General features: G+C 39.3%; 1 protein-coding gene across 1 annotated transcript in view; it reads right to left on the minus strand.

The window, feature by feature from the left end:
* LOC109031353 (uncharacterized) overlaps positions 1-5,324 on the minus strand; it is a 33,272-nt gene extending 27,948 nt beyond the window's left edge. The window contains exon 1 of the mRNA XM_072301761.1: positions 4,259-5,324. The gene's annotated coding sequence lies outside the window, so the exon portion shown is untranslated. The remainder of the gene's footprint in view (positions 1-4,258) is intronic.
* Between the last annotated feature and the right edge of the window lie 676 nt (positions 5,325-6,000).

A 6,000-nucleotide genomic window follows, 5' to 3' on the forward strand; every position in this document is an offset into this window, starting at 1 on the left:
ACAGCAACAACGTTCGAGCTTGCTCTCACTATCAGATAATCTGCGCAGGATGGGATCTGTACAGTTTCCGCTATCAAACAGCTGTTTTTGTAACAGAGAGGGAAGATGTCAGAGACTGCAATACTACTCACAGTTGAAAACATCTATGAGTTAGAGATTAGATCGAAATTGAATAAAAACTGTATCCTCTTACACAGGCAGAACAAAGCAAAAGAGATGATAGAATGTTACAGTCAGCAATAAATGGACATTCTCGTGCCTACATTATCAGTATTTTAGTGTGGCGCTAATTTACTCTGTGGGAAGATATGTGGCAGGTAATTGATTGCTTTTCTTTAATTTAAGTTCTTTCCCTTAGTATGGGGAAAATAAGTGAATTGCAAACGAACTTACAGGGGGAGAGGATATGAGCTCAGTGCGTAGGTACAACCAAAACTGACAATTTTCACTTAACTCTCGTCGCATTTCCGAAAGTATTTGACAAGCGTTATCACACAGAACTTTAGAATCAATCGTGCACCACACAGAATCAAGAAAATATATCGGAAACCTCCAAAATTAAACGAAAAACGAACACACGAATGAGCAATGACCATCAATGACCAAGCAATTTAGTGACTGGATTCTAACCTCAATAAACAACGCTGAGTGGTGGCTCGATCGCTCCCGAATATTGTCAAGGCTGGCGGCAACTTTAAATTCACGCACTGAATAACATTGACGTAAAATATTATAATTTTCTGCGAATTTACACGGAGCCGTCTCAATTTTAATCTGATGCTGACGCCATTTTCCGAAAACTGAATCTCACCTCACTGCCAACGGCCGTGGAAGCGGTTGGTTCCGATCCTGAAACCCGTAACTTACGCTCGGCTCCTATCCGGTCTTACGGCCACGAAGGCCGCGCGGACTCCACGGGCCATCGGCCATCGGGTCCGGTACTAGCTGGCTAACAGCGCGTTAACACCGGGATCACCAGTGTCCAGAGCAACCGGGTCCCACGGCCGTAGTTTTTTTTTTGAGTGTACCGAACAAAACTTGGTCCCATATAATCCTAACTAGTTCGGGTTTACCGAACTTTTTTTTCAGTGTATGTTTTACGGAGAGCATCATAATTTGATCGGTTTTGGTCTCATTTCGGGTCTGATACTATCCTAAACATCGCGGTCAAAGGGCCGATTTTGGCGAAAAATGTGGATCTTTCGGCATCGGACCGCCGGCCTGCAAAATCCGTATTTTCCGTCAAAATCGGCCGTCCGACCCGTGTTTAGGCTAGTATTAGACCCAAACAGAGACCGAATTATGACGCTTTCCGTAAAATACAAATAGACCTTCAATTAGCAAAAAATCGTAGCTTTGAGAAAAATCAACCAGGAAGGGCCGTTATTGAAACCCCACCTCGAGTTGAATCCTTCAGTCCAATTTTCATCAGATGAAAATGAGGGTCGATTCTTGCAGTAACTTTTTCTTCATGCAGTAATCTTGGCAAAGTTACAGTGCATATGAACTGGAAGAGGGGCTGATTTTAACTAAAATGATGAAATAAAAAAAGAGGAAGAAAAAGGAGCGTGAATATACTCAGGTCCAGTTTTAATCCGATGAGATAGTGACTCCACTGTCAATATACTGACGATGACATCGATACAAACATTTTCTGAATACCGATCATCCATCTAGCTCATTTCTTTTTCATATTTGTTATCAGTAGGGATTCAGTGTGCTAACTAACTAGGGTTCACTGAGACAAACTTCCAATTTTCCTACTCGCGGCACGAATGACCCAGAGAGATTTCATAGACATTTAAAAAGCGAACGAGGTACCTCTGGCCGCTACGTGGTCGCCAACCAATCAAAAAAATCGTAGAATAACCATGTTCAAGTTTTTTAGGAGATGAGTGAATTCAAAATCCGACGGGTGCATCCGAAAGATGGCGTATATTTATCTCTGATTGCAACGTTATGCACCACTTTTATCTTTTATTCTTAATAAATGTTTTTATGTTTATATGGAAAAGCTACACTCAGTTTTTCTGAAAAGTTTCCGTGAATTTACCTAAATGATCTCAAATAAAAGAATCGACCATTATTTTTAATGTAATAAAAAAAAAAATTAAATATCATCCGAGTTTCTGAATCGTTACAATGAGAATACGTCCTTTCCCTTTCATGATAAAAACTGGAGAGGAAAGTCAAGAATGATGACACGCAGTCATGCAGCATTCCTCCAGTCTTGTCTTGCGTTTTAATATGCTAATATGCGTTTCACGCCAACGGACCTACTGCACTACATTTGACGCAATGCGAGAAGTATTCATGCAGTCTTGTAGGCGCTAATATGCGCCTTACACCGACCGCACTGTTTGGCGCTATGCGCGAAGTATTCCTGTAGTCTTGCAGGCGCTAATATACGTTTAACGCCGGCCGCACCATGTTTGGCGGGATTATTCGAACTCGTGTTAGAGTAATCGTGGCATCGAATAATAGGGCTTAAAAGGCCCATGTTATGTTTCGACACCGTTTGAACATTTCAACGTTGCCTCGAGTCTCCCGATCAAATATTTTTTCCGAGAACCATTATTCAATCTTTTGACTTCATGTATCATTAGAGGGTGAAACATCGATGACTTTTCAAGAAACTAACCTAAACTAGCGTTAACATAAAGATGCTTTTATTTTGTAACTGTTTTCTGTTTTGCCAAACTTCTACCTAAAAAAAGCTTCGTTTTAAATCCGCGCATTCCTGTAGCGGATTTTAAGGTTTCTATTCGCTCAATCCTTATATATTTTCTTAGAGCTCGTTTGTGAAAAAAAGAGGAAATCCCGACAACCATCAATAACATACTCGTTTCAGCTAGAATAATCTAGGGGATGAAATATTGTCCAAGTTGAAAAAATAAATGAACTTCATCAAGCCATCATATTCAAACCTATGACTATGCATGCGAGGTACTATCGTATCGCATCTCGTCTTAAAGGTCCATTTTAATGTTACGAAATTACTCATACACATAAAGTATAACAGATGACAGCGCTCATCTCTACATATTTTTACGTCCTGACGTAAGAAGAGTGACGTCATAGCGATCCGAGCACTGATGCTGCTAATGTTTCCATGCGTGAAATATGAAGGTACAAGATGTACAGAACATTTTAAGGCAACTAAACCTCGATAAAAAGTTCTCTTTGATATATCTCAATATACACGCGAATGAAAAAGAAATAATTTATCCGTAAAGTTTTAATACAATATTTAAAGTCTCGACTGAACTCATTGTCAGTCATCATCGCCTAATAAATACATTGTAACGCCATGGTTCTCATTGTCTGAGAATACTGTCCCCTCATTGTCGTATAATTAGTTGATGCAATTTTTCTCTGAACAACAAACTATAAAAAACTCATGAATTAGGTAATGTTCATTCGTTAAGTTTATTCTTAAATATATGCACCAATAAACCGCCTCACTGCCGCATATAGCTACTGCGAGAAGAGGTTACTCCTCGTCCTCTTGCGGCCCGATTATTGAGTCTACGTCAATACGAAAATATAATCGAAGTACGATACATAATGGTTAAAATAGGACTTTTCCTTGTCTTGTAATACTTAATCTCGTCGACATAGATTCAACTATCGGGTCGCTGACAAAGGACAGCATTTAAAAACATGATAAACCATCCCACATCTATTGATAAAATTCCATAAGATTTAAGTCTTAAAAACACCGTATGACTGACTCATTCACCCATTTGCTGAGGCAAAGAGCGCTTTTTGTATCAAATGATGCTCTTTTATAATGAATAATGCTTCTTATCCGCGCTTTGATTTAGAACATGAAGATCACTCAGGTAATCTCATGTATGTACGTTATCCAGAGGCGGATCCAGCAATTTGGCAACACTGGATTTTCTCCACTTGAAGCTATGCTAAAAAATCGATTCTTGTCGGAACACTTGGCCCCTTTAAGAATCGACACATACCATAGATTTAAACGGGGAAAATACAATTTTGCCAATTTGTTGGATCCGCCAATGACGTTATCTTGCATCCAATTTTGTTTTTCTTTGAAGATGAAGCCTTTCATACAGTTTATAACTGATTTTCCTCCTTCAAGATCTTCAATTCATGAAAAATTCACTGAAAAGGATTTTTTTAGGGCCAAAGGCATCATAATCAAACAGCCTCACATTGAAAAAGGTCTCTGTTGTTAAAAATGCATTGAAATACCATTCGTATCCAAAAAAACTGTATGCATCGTTACCTAATGATTTTCTCCAAGCCGCATGGGTATCCGAAATAGAGTGGAGCCAATATTGTCTGCACGCTTTATTCGTCGATTCCCATTTCATTGAAGAACACACGCAATTTAAATAACTGATCTCTAATTTTCATGCTCGAATGTGATCAGAAAATGTGTATCAAGACACAAAGAAGGGACAAAGAAAAAAAAAGCAAACCCTACTGGCCGCTTAAATTTCTTTCAGTTTCACAATTGACACTTCCGAGGATATCACTTAAATGATTCTTTTCTTCGTAGCTATACATACACTACTGAGAGAACTTTAAAGACAGCGAAGAAGGAGAGAAATGTTAAAAAAATTGGGTACTGGATAGGGCCGTGAAGGGTAATAACACCAAACTTAAGCGATATAGTTTGCTCATTCAGTCAATATATTTGAGGAAGAACAATTCCTCTCATGAAATATCTTTCAAACACTATTGTAGGTTTCACATGAATTTAAGTATTCTTTTAAGCTCTTGATTTTACTGTAAGAAAACTGAGCATAGCGAGGATGAAAAGGATCTACGAGACAATCTATTTAGAAAACAGCACACGATGCAGGGAAACTGAGCGAAAACGGATGAAGTCCGAGAGATAATTTTCGAGTGGAAACCAATTAGTTGTCTTAGCTACAAATGAGCAAATTGATTTTTTAAAATGGTCATCCCAACGCGAGATCCTTCGACGCGTCGTTTGGAAGGTTGTTGACGTGAAAATCCGAGCGATGTAGGGTGGACGACCGAGTTTCCCGAGCGGGGCGAATAGACTGAATGGGAAAATGAATCACGAGTTGGTTGGCCGCGGCGGTGGTGCTGGAGCGTTGCGCGTTGTCGCAATACGCTCGCCAGGAAAACTGTTGCGTTTTCCGATTTTCCGAATTTTTCTAGCGCCCGCGTTGCTCTGCAGACTCAGAGACAACTGGATATATTTCTGCCAAACGGAACTATGTGCATTTAGACATGAGTCCTGAGACCCATTGGAACACATGCTTAACACGGCTCACGTCATAATGCACATAGTTCCGTTGGCAGAAATCCGTCCAATTCATAATAGAGACTGATACCTATCTTCCCCATTGGATTGCATTTAGCAAAATGGAACCAAATATGGCCATCAAGGAACTTTCGCGTGCCGCCCTGAAACTTTCAGGGTATCCACGTTTCTCCACCAAAAGCCCACTCTGCCGTCATAAGGAAGAACGCCGTATGAACCTTCAGACATTGCGAATATTATTTTCCAAAATTTGCAGACGATTTTGTATACTCACTTTAATCTAAAATAACTGAAAATTTCAAGGAAAAGTATGCATGAATGTTGTCAAAAAAACATGTTTTATTCAGGGAAATTTGGCAACTCTCGAATGTTCACACGGCGTTCTTCCTTAACACGGCAGCACTAGACAAGGTCTGAAGTAAAAGAAAATGTTTCATATTTTCACTTCAAGATCTTACATAGAAAACAATGCGCACAACGGGAGGCTTTGAAATCAACTTAAAAAGAGATTAAAAGGACCGAGTTTATCAGAAAGGAGCCAACCCACTTTTTCGAAAAATTGAGTTAAGAAAGTTTTTGAGTTCTACTATCCGTATATTTTCTCCTGCCAAAAACTGAAAGTCGGAAAAAGAAATTAGTTTTGTGGAGAGAGGGTTTAAAGTTCATTTTTTACATTGAGCCTTACGCAGGAATCAAACTTCAAATCTCTTTTTCTCACAATCAGTTTC

This window comes from Bemisia tabaci, chromosome 6, assembly GCF_918797505.1.
Source record: "Bemisia tabaci chromosome 6, PGI_BMITA_v3".
NCBI lineage: Eukaryota > Metazoa > Arthropoda > Insecta > Hemiptera > Aleyrodidae > Bemisia > Bemisia tabaci.